We start from the raw sequence: 17,829 nt of genomic DNA, 5'->3' as shown, positions 1-17,829 counted from the left end.
AGCCTTTGCCTGAGGCTATCCAGCAAAAGTCTCCCTGCAGGGCTTGGGCGGGGCAGGTCCCACGGGATCAACAGGGTGGGGTTAGCAATTATGGCTGCTCTCAGTCTTGCCCTCAGAGGCTCTGCTTCTCAGTGTCCCAGTAATCGCTGCAAGTCCCAAGGAGACATAGCTGCCCTAGGGTTCTGAGCTATGCCAGACAGTACTGCTTCGCCCGTATAAGTCTGGGTCCCTAGAGACTCGCCTGGAACTGGAGCTCAGAGCCTGAGACTCCCTCCCAATTGAAAACGACAACCGTGCCCTCAGCCACCAGCCCGCTCCGCATGCCCTCCGCACCTTAGTATTTTACTTCAGCACTGCGCCTCCTCTGAGTCTCGGTATGTTTTTCTCTTTCCTCCTAGTTGTAGAACTTCCACTCAGCCAGTCTTCCTGTGGTTCTGGATGATGTCCGTTCTTTTAGTTGTATTTTTGAAGTGGTTGTTCAAAGCAGCACACTCTGGTGTTTACATCTTGGTTTCTCCTGTTATCACTTCTAATGCATTCTTTAAATACATTCTTTCTTCCAATCTCTGGCTTGCCAGAATGTCAGGCAAATAGAGTCAATTTTATTTAGAGTTCACTTTTTATTTTACATCAGAAATGTAACTTCACTCTGTAATTATTAAGTATTTTATTAGATATTAAATATTAAAGTTTCACTGATTATAATGCTGATAATTAAGAGAGGAAGGAAGCCTGTAATGTTATAGATGTTCTCCTATTGGTAATCATCTGGTGAAAGTAACCGTGAATATAGATATAGTAGTTGTTTAGTATAAATGGGAACTCCTAAGGAGGCTCAAAGACAATAAAGAAAGATAGTTGAGACAGTGATTTTAATGCCAAAGAGAAGAAGGCTTATGTGTATGCAGAAATTTGAATAGTGGAGGAAAGTAGCACAAAGTCCCCTGGATGTTGGATGTTGATAATTGGCAGCAGTGAGCTGAAGCAGAATCCTTATTGTTGGGGGGCCTTGGGCATGCTGTTTAGAGCTTAACTTTTTCTCACCTGTAAAATAAGGATAATGATGCCTTATGTGAGAATTAAAGGAGGCAATGGCAGTAAAGTTATTAGCACTTGATAACTGTAGTTATTATCTGTTAGTCTATAAACTCCAGGAGAATGAGGATTTTGTCTTTCTTATTCCCTGCCATATCTTTGGCCCATGAATGATTTATCATTCATAGTAGACCCTCAATAAACTTATATTGAAATAATGAATAAAAAAGAGAGTGACAAAGGAATGCAAAACTTAAAAAAAATAATTGTATTGAAGAGATTGGTTTATTAGAACAAACTAAGAGAATCCTAGTTAGCTAACAGAAAACTTGTATGTGAAAAGGGGTATATGTAGTATAACTCAGTGCACATTAAATATTAAGTTATATAGAGCTTAAAGCAAAGCAAAGTGAAATTACTTGCTTTTTATTGAAAAATTGTCTCTAAAGGCTCCAGAATTTGGAGTTTAGATAGAGTGAGTGAATAAACCAGACAATAGAAGATCCAATCACTGCAACTGATTGTGAAAGTTTTGCCTATATCAACCTGCATTGCTCATTGAAGCCATGGAAATGACTATATCAAATGGGCTATTTCCAAATCTTAGCTATGGTAAATTGTGCCGCTATGAATATAGATGTTCATATATCCTTTCTTATTGGTGTTTCTGATTTCTTGGGATATTTTCCTAGAAGTGGGATCACTGAGTCAAATGGGACTTACATTTTAAATTTTTTTGAGGAAACTCCATACTGTTCTCCACACTGGCTGCACCAGTCTGCATTCCCTCCAGCAGTGCATGAGGGTTCCTTTCTCTCTGCATCCTCCCCAGCACTTGTCATTTGTTGATTTGTTGATGATAGCCAGTCTGACAGGTGTGAGATGGTACCACATTGTCGTTTTGATTTGCATCTCTTGGATGATTAGTTACTTTGAGCATGTTTTCATATATTTCTTCGCCTTCCTTCTGTCTTCTTTAGAAAAGTATCAATTTAGGCCCGTTGCTCATTTTTTGATTGGATTGTTTATCTTCCTTTGGTTAAGCTGTATGAGTTCCCTGTAAATGTTGGAGATTAAACCCTTATCAGCGATAACATTGGCAAATGTGTTCTCCCATGCAGTGGGCTTTCTTGTTGTTTTGCTGATGGTTTATTTTGCTGTGCAGAAGCTTTTTATTTTGATGCAGTCCCATTTGTTTATTTTCTCTTTAGTTTCCATTACCCTAGGAGCAGTATTAGTGAAGAAATTGCTTTGGCATATGTCTGAGATTTTACTGTCTCTAGTATTTTTATGGTTTCCTGTCTTATGTTTAAGTCCATTATCCATTTTGAGTTTATTTTTGTGTATGGTGTGAGTTGGAGGTTTAGTTTCTTTTCTTTTTTTTTTAATGTGTCATTCCAATTTTCCAAACACCACTTATTGAAAAGACTGTCTTGACTCCACTGTATGTTGATGCCTCCTTTGTCAAATATTAATTGAGCACAGTGGGTTGGGTTGATTTCTGGGATCTCTATTCTATTCCATTGATCTATATGTCTGTTCTTGTGCCAGTACCAGGCTGTTTTCAGAATAGTGGCTTTGTAATACAGCTTGATATCTGGTATTGAAATCCCACCTACTTTGTTCTTTTTCTCAGGATTGCTGCAACTATTTGAAGTCTTTTTTTATTCCAGATGAATTTTTGGAATGTTTGTTCTAGGTCTGTGAAATATGCATTGGTATTTTAGTGGGGATTGCATTGAATCTATAGATTGCTTTGGGCACTATGGAAATTTTAATGATGTTGATTCTACCAATCCACAAACACAGTATGTTCTTCCATCTGTTTGTCTTCCTCTATCACTTTTTTCAGTGTCCTGCAGTTTTTTGCATATAGGTCTTTTACTCCTTAGTTAAGTTTATTCCTAGGTATCTTAATTTTTTTTGGTGCGATGGTAAATGGGATTGCTTTTTTAGTCTCTTTCTGTATGTTCACTATTGTTGTAAAGAAATGCCATAGATTTCTTGGCTTTAATTTTGTATCCTGCTACATTGACAAATTCATTTATTAAGTCTAATAATTTTTTGATGGAGTCTTTAGGGTTTTCCATGTTCAGTACATGTTATATGTGAATAAGGACAGTTTTACTTCTTCTTTTCCAATTTGGATGCCTTTTGTTTCTTCTTCTTGTCTAATCGCAATGGCTAGTACTTCCAGTACTATGTCGAACAGGAGTGGTGAGAGTGGGCATTCCTGTTCTTAGGGGAAATGGTTTTAGTTTTTGCCCATTGAGTATGATGTTGGCTGTGGGTTTGTCGTATATGGCTTTTATTATGTTGAGGTATGATCCTTCTATTCCCACCTTGCTGAGAGTTTTTACCAAGAAAGGGTGTTGGATTTTGTCAAATGCTTTTTCTGCATCAATTGATATGACTATGTGATTTTTATCTCTCAATCTGTTTGTGTGATATATTATGTTTATTGATTTGCAGATATTGTACCATCCTTGTATCCCCGGGATAACACCTACTTGGTCATGGTGTATGATCTTTCTGATGAAATGCTGGATCCGATTTGCTAGAATTTTGTTGAGGATTTTGGCATCTATGTTCATGAAGGATATTGGCCTGTGATTTTCTTTCATTGAGTTGTCTTTATCTGGTTTTGGTATTAGGGTGATGCTGGCTTCATAGAATAAGCTTGGAAGTGTTCCCATTTGGGATTGCTGTTTCTTTACTGATTTTTTGTCTAGAGGATTTAGCCAGTGATGTCAGTGGTATATTAAAGCCCCCTACTATGATTGTTATGTTGTCATTCTCTCCCTTGCTATCTACCCGGAGTTTTTTTTATGTATTTGGGTACTCCTGCATACATTTTTATCAGGTTTATATCCTCTTGTTGTATCGATCCCTTTAGTATTATGAAATGGCCTTCCTTATCTCTTGTTATGGCCTTCACTTTGAGGTCTTTTTTAACAGATATAAGTATTGCTACCCCAGCTTTCTTTTCATTGCCATTTGCCTGAAAGATATTTTTCCAATCCTTCACTTTCAGTCTCTGTGAGTCCCTTGTTCTTAGATGGGTCTCTTTTAGACAGCATATTTATGGGTCATGTTTTTTTATCCATTCAGCCACTTAATGTCTTTTGATTGGAACTTTTAGCTCATTAATGTTTAAAGTTATTATTGATAGGTACTTGTTTGTAGCCATTTTTATTTTTGAGCCTGTGTTCCTTCTTACCTTTTTATTTCTTCTTTTTCCACGATCCCTTTAGCATTTCTTTTTAAATTTTTAATTTTATTTATTTATTTATTTATTTATTCAATTTTGTTTTATTGCTTAAAGTATTACAAAGAGTAGTACATATGTCTCCTTTCCCCCCCCCCATGGCCTTCCCACGGCGTCACCTACCCCCCAGTGCCTTGTGTCCATTGGTTATGCTTATATGCATGCATACAAGTCATTCGGTTGGTCTCTTACCACACAACCCTCAACCCTCCCCAGCCTTTCCGCTGTAGTTTGACAGTCTGTTTGATGCTGCTCTGCCTCTGTATCTATTTTTGTTCATCAGTTTATAATGGTCTTTATTATCCATATATGAGTGAGATCATGTGGTAATTTTCATTCATTGACTGCTTATTTCACTTAGCATAATGCTATCCAGTTCCATCCATTTTGTGGCAAATGGTAAGAATTCCTTCTTTTTTACAGCAGCGTAGTATTCCTTTGTGTAGATGTACCACGGTTTTCTGATCCATTCATCTGTTGATGGGCACTTATGCTGTTTCCAAATCTTAGCTATAGTAAATTGTGCTGCTATGAACATCGGGGTGCATATATCCTTTCTGATTGGTGTTTCTGGTTTCTTGGAATATAAACTTAGAAGTGGGATAACTGGGTGAAATGGGAGTTCCATTTTTAACTTTTTGAGGAAACTCCATAACGTCTTCCATAGTGGCTGCACCAGTCTGCATTCCCACCAGCAGTGCACGAGTGTTCCTTTTTCTCCACATCCTCTCCAGCACTTGTCATTTGTTGATTTGTTGATGACAGCCATTCTGACAGGTGTAAGATGGTACCTCATTGTTGTTTTGATTTGCATCTCTCAGATTATTAGTGACTTTGAGCATGTTTTCATATGTCTCTTGGCTTTCTCAATGTCCTCTTTTGAAAGGTGTCTGTTTAGGTCCTTTGCCCAGTTTTTGATTGGATTGTTTATCTTCCTTTTGTTAAGTTGTATGGGTTCCCTATAAATGTTGGAGATTAAACCCTTATCAGTGATAACAATGGCAAATATGTTTTCCCATACATTGGGCTTTCTTTTTTGTTGATGGTTTCTTTTGCTGTACAAAAGATTCTTATTTTGATTTAGTCCCATTTGTTTTGTTTTTTTCTCTTTAGTTTCCAATGTCCTAGGAGCTATATCAGTGAAGAAACTGCTTTGGCATACGTCTGAGATTTTGTTGCCTTTGGATTCCTCTAGTATTTTTATGTTATCCCATCTTATATTTAAGTCCTTTATCCATTTTGAGTTTATTTTTGTGTATGGTGTAAGTTGATGGTCTAGTTTCATTTTTTGCATGTATCTGTCCAATTTTCCCAACACCATTTATTGAAGAGACTGTATTAACTCCATTGTATGTTCTTGCCTATTTTGTCAAATATTAATTGAGCATATTGGTTCAGATCAATTTTAGGGTTCTCTATTCTATTCCATTGATCTACATGTCTGTTCTTGTGCCAGTACCAGGCAGTTTTGAGATCAGTGGCTTTGTAATACAGCTTGATATCTGGTATTGAGGTCCCTCCTACTTTGTCTTCATTCTCAGGATCGCTGCAGCTATTTGGGGTCTTTTTTTTATTCCGATGAATTTTTGGAGAGTTCGTTCTAGGTCTGTGAAATATGCTGTTGGTATTTTAATGGGGAATGCATTGAATTTATAGATTGCTTTGTTTAGTATGGACATTTTAATGATGTTGATTCTACCAATCCATGAACATGGTATGTTCTTCAATTTTTTTATGTCTTCCTCTATCTCTTTTTTCAAGTTTTCGGAGTAGAGGTCTTTTACCTCCTTATTTAAGTTTATTCCTAGGTATCTTAATTTTTTTGTGTGTGTGCAATGGGAAATTGGATTGTTTTTTTAATCTCTCTGTAATTTCACTGTTGCTGTTTAAAAAGGCCATTGATTTCCTGTTGTTAATTTTGTATCCTGCTACTTTGCCAAATGCATTTATTAATCCTAATATTTTTTTGATGGAGTCTTTAGGGTTTTCTATGTACAGTATCACGTCATCTGCGAATAAGGATAATTTTACTTCTTCTTTCCAATTTGGATACTTTTTATTTCTTCCTCTTCTCTGATTGCATTGGCTAGCACTTCCAGTACTATATTGAATAGGAGTGGTGAAAGCAGACACCCCTGTCATGTTCCTGTTCTTAAGGGAAATGGTTTTAGTTTTTGCCCATTGAGTATGATGTTGGCTGTAGGTTTTTCATATATGGCTTTTATTATGTTGAGGTATGATCCTTCTATTTCCACTTTGCTGAGTGTTTTTATCAGAAAAGGGTGTTGGACTTTGTCAAATGCCTTTTCTGCATCAATTGACATGATTATGTCATTTTTGTCTCTCAATTTGTTTATATGGCGTATCACTTTTTTTGATTTGCAGATATTGTGCCAGTCTTGCATCCCTGGAATAAATACCACTTGGTCATGGTGTATGATCTTTCTAATGTAATGCTGGATCCAGTTTGCTAGAATTTTGTTGAGGATTTTAGCATGTATGTTAATCAGGGATATTGGCCTATAATTCTCTTTCTTTGTGCTGTCTTTATCTGTTTTGGAGATTAGGATAATACTGGCTTCATAGAAAGAGCTTGGAAGTGTGTTTTCCTCTTGAATTTTTTGGAATAGTCTGAGAAGGATTGGTTTTAGTTCTTCTTTGAATGTTCAGCAAAGCTCCCCTGTGAAGCCATCTGGTCCAGGGCTTTTGTTTGCTGGAAGCATTTTGATTACCGTTTCAATTTTATTAATAGTTATCGGCCTATTCAGGTTTTTTGATTCTTCCTGGTTGAGTTTTGGAAGATTGTATATTTCTAGGAATATGTCCATTTCATCGAGGTTTTCCAGTTTATTGGAGTAGAGGTTTTCGTAGTATTTTTATAGAATCCTTTGTATATCCGTGGGATCAGTTGTTACTTCACCTCTTTCATTTCTGATTTTGTTTATTTGGGTCCTTTCTCTTTGCTTCTTGGTGAGCCTGGCTAGAGGTTCATCAATCTTATTTATCCTTTCAAAGAACCAGCTCTTGGTTTCATTGATCTTTTGTATTGTTTTTTTGGTCTCTATGCCATTTATTTCTGCTCTGATCTTTATTATCTCCTTCCTTCTGCTCACTCTGGGCTTTTTTTGTTGCTCTTTTTCTAATTCTTTAAGTTGTAGGGTTAGGTAATTTATTACCATTTTTTCTTGTTTTTTTTTTTTTTTGAGGTAGGCTTGTAGAGCTAGGAACTTCCCTCTCAGGAATGCTTTCATTGTGTCCCATAGATTTTGGTTTGTTGTGTTTTCATTGTCATTTGTTTCCCGGATGCTTTTTATTTATTCTTTGATCTCTTTGGTAACCCAATCATTGTTTAGTAGCATGCTCTTTAGCCTCCAAGTGTTTGACTTTTTCCATTGTTTTTATTGTAGTTGATTTCTAGTTTTATGCCACTGTGATCTGAGAAGATGCTTGTTATGATTTCTATCCTCTTGAATTTGAAGTCTTTGCTTATTTCCTAATATGTGGTCTATCTTTGTTAAAGTCCCATGTGCACTGGTGAAGAATGTATATTCTGTTGCTTTGGGGTGAAATATTCTGAAGATGTCAATTAAGTCCATCTGATCTAGTAAGTCATTTAGGATTGCTGTTTCTTTGCTGATTTTTTGTTTAGAGGATTTATCTAGTGATGTCAGTGGGGTATTAAAGTCCCCTACTATGACTGTATAACTATCGATCTCTCCTTTGTTATCTTCCAGAAGTTGTTTTATGTATTTGGGTGCTCTTGTATTGGGTGCATATTTTTTAGCAGAGTTATATCTTCTTGGTTGGATTGCTCCCTTTAGCATTATGTAGTGGCCTTCCTTATCTCTTGTTATGGCCTTTACTTTAAGGTCCATTTTGTTAGATATAAGTATTGCAACCATAGCTTTTTTCTCATTTCCATTTGCCTGAAATTTTTTTTTTCCATCCCTTCAGTATAAGTCTGTGTGAATCCTTTGTTCTCAGGTGGGTCTCTTGTAGACAGCATGTATATGGGTTGTGTTTTCTTATCCATTCAGCTACCCTATGTCTTTTTATTGGGGCATTTAATCCATTTACATTTATTGTTATTATTGATAAGTACTTGTTTGACGTCATTTTTATTCTTAATATTTGTGTTTCTTCTTGCCTTTCTGTTTCTTCTTTTTACAGCAGTCTCTTTAGCATTTCCTGCATTGCTGGCTTGGTGGTAATAAACTCTCTTAGCCCTTTTATTCTGTGAAGCTCCTGATTCCACCTTCAATTTTGAATGATAACCTTGCTGGGTATAGTATTGTGGGATCCAGTCCCTTAGTTTGCATCACTTTGTATATTTCATTCCATTCCCTTCTAGCCTGGTGTGTTTCTGTTGAGAAATCTGTCGATATTCTAATGAGAGATCCCTTGTATGTAACTTTCTGTCTCTCTCTGGCAGCTTTTTAGTTTCGTACTTTGTCGTTGATGTTTGCCAATTTAATTATGATGTGTTTTGGTGTCGGTCTTTTTGGGTTCATCTTTTTTGGGACTCTATGTGCTTCTTGGATTTGTGTAGTTTTTTTTTCTTGCCAATATCCGGGAAGTTTTCTGTCATTATTTCTCCGAACAGTTTTTCTATTCCTTGCTTCTCTTCCTCTCCTTCTGGTACCCCTATTATGCAGATGTTGTTCCGTTTTGTGTTGTCCCAAGTTCCCTTAGGCTTTCCTCTTGCTTTTTAAATTTTCTTTCCAGTTGCTGCTGTGTTTGTGTGTTTTTTCCTACCTTGTCTTCTAGCTTGCTGATGCGGTCCTCAGCCTCTTCTAGTCTTCTATTTAAGCCTTCCATTGTGTTCTTTATTGCAGCTATGTCGTTCTTCATTTCCTCTTGGTTCCTTTTCATATTGGTGACATTCTCATTCAGCTCCTTATAATTCTCATTGAGTTGTGTGTATTTGTCTTTGTGTTGCGTGTATTTGTCATCCAGCCGTTTGAGCATTCTGATAACCATTACTCTGAATTCTTTCTCTGAGCAGTTACTTGCCTCAGTTTCATTTAACTCCCTCTCTGGTGATTCCTCTTTTTCTTTCCTTTAGAGGTTGCTTTTTTGTCTCCTCATGTTTTGCCCTAACATTTTAATTGTTTCTGTGTCCTAGATCTGACTGTTTTGCTACCCTGGTTCTTTTGAGGAGGGTGCTACTTGTGTGATCTCTTGGGTCTCCTGAGCTTGGTAATCTAGCGTAGCTCCCTACTTGAGCTATTTTGGTTTTCTTGATGAGGCCTGTGAGCTGGAAAGGTGCAACTGCGGTGTCCAGATGTCAGCAGCCATGGAAGGGGATGTCCCAATTTTTGCTGCCTTGCATCCTTGGCTGAAATTGCACGTGCCCAGCAGGAGCTCACAGAGGTACCCAGAAGCTGTATGTCCGGGTCGTGGGGCTCAGGAGGCCTGCACACTGGAAAGGCATGACAGTGGGGCCCAGAGTTCTATAGCTGTAGGGTGGGAAGACTCAGTTTTTGCTGCTGGGCCTGTGGATGGATACACATTCTCCCAGTGGCAGCTCTCAGGGGAACCCTTTGTGTGCTTGCCAGTGTGGTGCCCTGGAGCACTCTGAAGGGCCCTGTTTTAAGCCAAGCAATCGAAGCATCTGTGGGAAGGTATCCAGGACAAGGGTATTCAGAATTTCTACTGCTGGGGCAGTGCACCATTGTTAGGATAAGAGCACGCCTGTGGAGCATTGGGCTCAGGAGGTCTGACTGCTGGAAAAGCACCACTATAGTGTCCAGAGTTCTGCAGCTTTGGAGTGGGAAGACTAAGTTTTTGCTGCCATGCCTGTGTATGGATACACATGTTCCCAGTGGCAGCTCACAGGGGTACCTGTGGTGCATTTACGGTGCGGAGCTCCGAGGTACTCTGAAGGGCGCTGGGGCTGAAGTTGTATGATAGTGTCTATTGGCAGTTATTCAAGGGAGTGAATTCAGAATTTCTGCTATGGGGCAGTGCACCCCCGTTTGCACAATAGCACACTCAGCGAGGCTTGCAGTGGCTCCCCAGATCTGCCTGTGGGCTCTGGATGCCTGCCTGCTGGAAACGCGTGTCTGTGATGGCGCATTTGCAGCAAGGAGCTCTGATGCACCCTGAGGGGCCCTGGGGCTGAAGTTGTGCAACAGTGTCTATTGGCAGTTATTCAGGAGAGTGAATTCAGAATTTCTACTGTGGGACAGTGCACCACTGTCTGTACAATATTGCGCTGAGTGGGGGGCTCCCAGCAGCTCCCAGGGGCTGCCTGTGGGGTGGTGGGCTCCGAACACCTGCCAGCTGGAAACACACAACTCTGGCGGTTTGTTTGCGGCACGAAGCTCTGACGCACCCTGAGGAGCCCTGGCGTTGAAGTTGTGTGACAGTGTCTGTGGGCAGTTATTCAGGAGAGTGAATTCAAAATTTTTACTGTGGGGCAGTGTACCCCTGTTTGCACAATATCGCACTCAGCGGGAGCTTGCAGTGGCTCCCAGGGGCTTCCTATGGGGTGGTGGGCTCCAGAGGATTGCGCGCTGGAAATGCACGAATGTGGTGCCCAGAGGTCTGCCACTGGGGAGGGGGGAGCTTCACTTACTGCTGCGGGAGTGCTGCTCCTTTGGAGGTGGAAGTCCTAGGGTCTGTGCGTCTGTGGGTGTGGCTGCAGGATTTTGGCTGGAGTGGCTGCTGGGTCATGGACAGTGTCCAAGGGCTATCTCAGTGATGGTGTTGATGAGCTCCTAGACGAGGCCGCTCTCCCCTTCAAGATGGTGTGGGCTCCGTGCCTGAGTCCCGTGGTCCAGGGAGTGCCCACAGCGGTGGTAGTCTCTCCCTGTCCAGGAGAGTCTGGTATGCCAGCCCCTGGTACTCCTGTTGGATTTTTCTGTCCCTCACTCACTCACACACACACCACATGTATCCACACATTCTCCCTTCACCCTCTCACTCACTCACATCCTCTCCCTCACCTCTCTCCTGCCAGCCACTATCTTCCTGAGCACTTCCCTTTAGCATTTCTTGCATTACTGGTTTGGTAGTGATAAACTTCCTTAATTGTTGTTGTTTTTATGGTGTTTTTTTTTTTTTTTTTTTTTTTTTTTTGTCTGTGAAGCTCCTTATTTCCCCTTCAATTTTGAATGATAGCCTTGCTGGATAGAGTATTCTTGGATTCAGTCCCTTGCTTTGCATCACTTTGTAAATTTCCTTCCATTCTTTTCTGGCCTGATATGTTTCTGTTGAGAAATCATTTGATAATCTAACGGGAGATCCCTTGTACATAACTTTCTGTCTTTCTCTTGCAGCCTTTAAGATTCTCTCTTTGCCCTGAACATTTGACATTGTAATTATGATGTGTCTTGTTCTCGGTCTTTTCAGTTCATCTTGTTTGTGACTGTGTTTGTGTGACTTTATTCTTCCCCACATCAGGGAAGTTTCCTGACATTATTTCTTCAAATAGATTTTCTAACCTTTGTTACTTTTCCTGTTGTTCTTGTACCCCTAGTATTTGTATGTTGCCTTGTTTCATGGTGTCCTATAGCTCTCTTAGGCTTTCCTTCTGTCTTTTAATTTTTTTCTCCAATTGCAGTTCAGTTTGGGTGTGTTTTGCTTCCATGTCTTCTAATTTGCTAATTCGGTCCACCACTTCTCCTAGTCTCCTATTGAAACTTTTCATGATGTTTTTTTTATTGTAGCTATATCACTCTTCATTTCTTCTTGATTTTTACATAAGTTGTTGATTTTTTCATCCATCCGGTTTATGAACTGTATGGCCCTTATTCTGAATTATTTTTCTGACATATTGCATGCCTCTGTTTCACTTAGCTATTTTTCTGGTGATTCATCCTTTTCTTTCCTTTGAGGGTTTCTTTGTCTACATTTTTTATCTCACAGATGGATCTAGATGTCGAGTCATGCAGAGTCTGCTTCTTGGGTTGCAGTTGCTCTTCGGGTGGTCACAGCAGTGGCTGCTCCTCAGTTGGCAGTGGCTCCTCTGTTGGGTGCTGTTCACAGCAGTGGTGGCTCCTCTGGCTGGTGGGGAGAGGCTGCTCACACAACTGCTGCTCTCGGACAGGTGTGGGCTTCTCACGAGGCTGTTGCTCCTCAGATAGGGGCAGGCTGTGTGTGGTTGCTGCTCCTGGGACAGGGGCAGGCTGCTCGCATGGCTGCTGCTCCTCAGATGGGGGCAGGCTGCGCGAGGCTGCCGCTACTCATTCATGGGTGGGTTGCTTGTGCAGCTGCTGCTCCTTGGATGGGGGCAGGTTGCTCATACAGCTGCTGCTCCTTGGACAGGGGCAGGCCACTTGAGACTGCTGCTCTTTGGCCTGGGGCAGGCTGCTCGCGAGGCTGCTGCTCCTTGGACATGAGCGGGCTGCTCATATGTCTATTGCTCGTGTGGTTGTAGTTTCCTGGGCTTTCTACAGGGGTCCTCTGCCATTCCTGGCTGCAAATTGTCTCACCAGCTAAGTCTCCTTTGCCAATTTGGGGTGGCTGTTATTCATTTCAGCTACTCATTCTATCTCAATAACATACATTAAAAAATATTCCATACCCAGTTAAAGCATCCTCACCTTGGTAATCCCAGTTCATTGTTCCTAATCACTTTTCTCAGAGCATGAGCATTAAATATTTATATGTCTTCCTTCATTTCTGGACCATAGTCTCTGTGAAGACTAGGACTGTGTGGACAGAAGGCGATTCCAAGGAAAGCATATTTTTAAAAAATATATTTTTTATTGCTTTCAGAGAGGAAGGGAGAGGGAGAGAGAGAGAGAAAAATCAATGATGATTGAATCATTGATCAACTGCCTCCTGCATGTCCCACTATTCCAGGATCAAGCCCACAACCTGGGCATATGGCCTGACCTAGAATTGAGCCACAACCCTCTGGTCCACAGGTTGATGTTCAACCACTGAGCAACACCAGCCAGTGCCAAGGAAAGCATCTTAATGAGGAGAGATGTTTATTTTGAATTATTAGGTGCTTTCTAGGAAAGATGGCTGCCAAAGGACAGCCCTGGGCTCTTGGAAGATAAGGAAGCTAGGAGGGTACTAGGTTCTCAGAAAGAAACTGAAAGGCAGGAGACTGAATTAGAAATAGAGGTCAGGGAACCCCAAAGGTAATGTTGGCCTAAATGGTCAGGGTGGCTGTTGGGCATAAAATTATTGAGGGGGGAGCTATCAGGTGGCTAAATATTGGATTAAGTCCTGTTCCCCACAATTAGTTGTGTGACCAGTGTATGTTATTTAGCTATTCTGAATCTCAGATTTCTTTTACATAAAGTGGGAATGATTACAACACATAGTAATAGGAGCTAACATTTCAGTATTTCAATAGGTTATATATTTTTAATCTTTGCAATCACTCTATGAAGTTGGAATTTGGATCTGCCATTTTATAACAGAGAGACTCACTGACTTGCCTAGAATCAAATACAGATGTGGGGTTATATGGACTTGAGTCTAACCATCTGACTCTGGGGCCTGTATTATTTGCCATTATGCTATACCATAATAGGGGTCTGTGAGATGATAGAGATAAGCATAATTTTTCTTAAACCAAGTTGGCTTCAGGATGAGAGAGAAATAATATCAGAATTTGGGGACAAACATAAATTCTTTTCGTGTTTCTATTTCCTCCTCTTGGCTATGGGAAGCATGTTCTCCCAACCCTGCTATTTTTCTCATTGACCTTTTCTCACCTGAAATTAACCATATCCTTATCTTCAGAAAGAAAATTTCTATTTCCAAGTTAGTAGCCTTAATATAATTGTTGTGGAAGATGTTTTAAACCACACAATGTTAGCTTCTGGTGAAATCTTAGGAGTCTCCTGCTCTGTATACCTTGGATAGAGCATGTGAGTGAAATGGTATAGTCTCTAGGTCTTTTATGTTTCTAAGGGTAAAATTCTCCACCTTGTTGCTTCAATTAAAAAGAAGAATACCTTTCTGAAGAATTCTGGCAGGCTCCTGACATTGAGACAATGTAAAATCTCTGTGTTGACCCTAAAGGAACATCTTCCATTAAGACAGCAAAGGCAGGAACATCACACCAAGAACATTTTCTCCCAGGATGAATGTTTCACAGGGCTGAGAAAACTTTACCTGGTATACATGTCTTGTAGAGTATTACTAAATATAAAGCCAGAATAATGTCTTGTACATTTTTTTTCTGATGAATAGTGGAAGAACAGTCCCTTCCAGTTGACTTTATTGATGAGTTCATTGTCCCATACACTTTCCCTTAGAGTAGCAGTTCTCAACCTGTGGGTCGCGACCCCTTTGGGGGTCGAATGACCCTTTCACAGGGGTCGCCTAAGACCATCAGAAAACACATATATAATTGCATATTGTTTTTGTGATTAATCACTATGCTTTAATTATGTTCAATTTGTAACAATGAAAATACATCCTGCATATCAGATATTTACATTATGATTTATAACAGTAGCAAAATTACAGTTATGAAGTAGCAACGAAAATAATTTTATGGTTGGGGGTCACCACAACATGAGAAACTGTATTAAAGGATTGTGGTATTAGGAAGGTCGAGAACCACTGCCTTAGAGCCTTGTGATAGGAGACAGGTGCAACTGTCGGAAGCTTATAATCATGAAGTAACCTGGGAAAGTCATGTGTGTACCTTTCTTTGTGCAGAGTGAAGAGTGGGCCTATTACAGATTGAATTGGGTTTGTCAAAAGGATAAGTTATTTACATGGTGACAGATGACTGTAGGAATTGGTGGGTGATCACATTGTAAGGTATGTCAGATCACCATGTTGTACACCTGAAACTAATATAACCAACATAAAATTGTATACCTAAATAAAAATTTATCTCCTTATAGATTTTAGTGACTATACTTATGGGATAGATTAAAATTGCCATGATCTGAAGAGGGAAGATTTATTTGTGTCCTCCTCCTATATGAAATGGCCGAACAGAAAAATAAATAAATAAATAAATAAATAAATAAATAAATAAATAAATAAATTTAATTTAATAAAAAGAGGGAAGAAAAAAGACATGTTGAAGTCCTCACCTACACCATCTGTGAATGTGACCTTATTTGGAAATAGAGAATTTGCAAATGTAATCAATTTAAGATGAGAGCATTGGGTGGAACCCAATTCAATATGACTGGTGTCTTTACAGGAAGAAGAAAATTTAGACATCATAAACAGTTACAAATAGGAGAATGTCATATAAATACACAAAGAGACACAAACACAGACACAGAGGGAAGGTGCCCTTGTGAAGATAGGCTGCTACAAACCAAAGAATATCTGGGGTTATGAGAAGCCAAGGAGCAAGGAAGGATCCTCCCTTAGAAACTTTGAAGGGAGCATGGGCTTGCCAATACCTTAATCTTATAATTATAGCCTCCAGGACTGTAAGAGAACATATTTCTGTTGTTTAAAGCCACAGTTAGTGGTACATTTTTAGACATCTTTAGGGAACTACCTCCCATTCCAGAGGGACAGGAAGCTGGAGCTTGAGCTCTTGGGGAATGAAAGGTGCCCTTATGAGCTTCATAGCCACTTTTAGATGTAAGGTGATGACAAGACAGGAAGCATTTTTCTGGGACTCTGAGAGTTGGTAACACCCATGATACTCTTTCACACTGTACACTGAACAGTAAGGGTTGTTGGGCTGCTGGGCCCCATCCAAGGATGCAGTCCAGCAGCAATATGTCAGCATGAAAGCCACCTTTCTGAGTGTGAGTTGCGAGCTGTTGTGGATCAGGCTGCAGGCCACTCCTTTGCTCATCAGTGTGGCTCAGTCCTGATCTAGAGAACCTGTCATCATGGACTACAGGATTCCAGGAGGCAGCCTGGCCAGCCAGTTACCTTGACAATTTTATGATGTAATGCTTTAAACTCCTTTCTGGCTGCCAGTCTAATGAGATTCTAGATACTGCCAGCTTCTTCTAACCAGGTGACATGCAGCTAAAGTAAGAGCATATAACTCACTTTTAATGTTTCATTTTGTGATATCTATAGGTTGCATTTGCATTAACAATGAAAGGGGAGTCTGACTGTCACCCAGCTATATGAAATTTTTGCCCAGGGACCCAAGATTACTGCTGGCAGGTTGGCTTTTGCTGTAGGTGCCCAGTCTGGTTATGCTGAGAGGCTTTTCTCATTCTCCTTATTATGCTTTAGTTCCTGCAGCACTTCAGCAGTAAAATTGAATGTGACTCTCAGTAAGATGGATTTCTGAGAACTTTCCCCAATTATAGCATAGAATTACCCCAAGGGATTTCTTAGCAAAGTAGTTTTGTTTTCAGCCTTGTTTTTCCCTATAAATTTTTAGAGTTTTTAAATTGTATTTTTAAAAAGCGAAGGCACTGGAGGGAAGTCAACATCCGCACGTTGCATATATTGCTTTTTCTCATCCTTGTGGAAATTGCCCACAGGCCACATCCTGATTAGCCAGAGAACAGGGATAGGGGGTCTTTCTCCATCTGCCACTGCACTTGGACAGAGGCCCAAAGTGGGTACACACTCAGCTCTGTTTGTGAGAGATTTTATTTGCTTGTCTCTTTCAAGAGAGAGGATGAGCAGGAAGACCCCATGAGCTATCTTTTCAGTGTTGACATTGGTGTCAGGTATGATAAACCCAAAACACAGAGCTGGAGATGGAATGCCAGAGCTTTCTCCATGGTTGATTTGAGGTGAGAGCCAAGGGGCCTCCTTCATTGGAGGGAAGCCATTTTTGAGCAATCTTCTATCTGCTCAGATGGGCAAGGAGTCATGATACACTGTTAGAACATAAAGCACTGTGGCTGACAGATCAGATGCCTGTGATCAGAATCTCCACATCATCTTTGAAAGCCAAACTCAGTGTCAAAGCCAGGGGATTCTTTGTTCAGCCCAAAAGGGTACTTTGGAGGGTAGAAGGACGTGAAGTGCCATTTTTTGTGGTTAAAAAATCTCCTTAAACATATGGATACTATTTTTCAATGCCTACTTTTCTAATACCAACAATCATGCTGTCCCTTTGCTTATTTCTTTGACATGGTAATTTGCCATCTTCCTGACCCGGGAGTGTCTCACAATCTAGAAAGCAGGAAGAACCTGCTAAACAATCAAGTTGAATTTTGGTGGGGTAGTGAACAAGGCTTGTATAAGAAAGCTGCAAGACAGCATTATTCTATAGTCCCTGGAGCCCCCATCTGCACTCAGCCTGGATGTTGATTATCTGATATTCACACCCACTCTAGGCTGAAGCCAGAGAGGACAATGTCTGTCACACAATGTAATGGCCTTCCTTGTATCTCATCCTTTTTCTCTGGTCTCTTTTATCCCCTGGGTCCCTCCCCTTTTCTTCTAGGTAATGTCTTGAGTCTACCATAAAACTATAAACCTTATTGATTTGCTACCTCAGCATAACCTAGCTACAAAGTTTATTTTCTTTATGCCATGGAGGAATAAACCAAGTAGAGTCCTCCAGTAGAAGGAATAAAGAGATTTTGAATATTAGTAAGGCTCTGTGTTGCCAAATGCTTCTATTTAAAGTGTCAGAAGCCAAGTATAAGCTTAGT

The 17,829-nt window shown here is 40.1% G+C and overlaps 1 non-coding gene across 1 annotated transcript; it reads left to right on the top strand.

Moving 5' to 3' along the window:
* The first annotated feature begins 15,099 nt into the window (after window positions 1-15,099).
* On the top strand, window positions 15,100-15,232 carry LOC118652349. Its single transcript, XR_004966592.1, has one exon. It is a non-coding gene; the product is annotated as a small nucleolar RNA SNORA29 (small nucleolar RNA).
* Window positions 15,233-17,829: the final 2,597 nt, after the last annotated feature.

The sequence above is a fragment of the Myotis myotis genome, unplaced genomic scaffold (genome assembly GCF_014108235.1).
Source record: "Myotis myotis isolate mMyoMyo1 unplaced genomic scaffold, mMyoMyo1.p scaffold_m19_p_3, whole genome shotgun sequence".
In the NCBI taxonomy this organism is placed as follows: domain Eukaryota; kingdom Metazoa; phylum Chordata; class Mammalia; order Chiroptera; family Vespertilionidae; genus Myotis; species Myotis myotis.
Note: the sequence above shows the minus strand (reverse complement) of the source record. Positions and strands in the feature narration are given on the sequence as shown.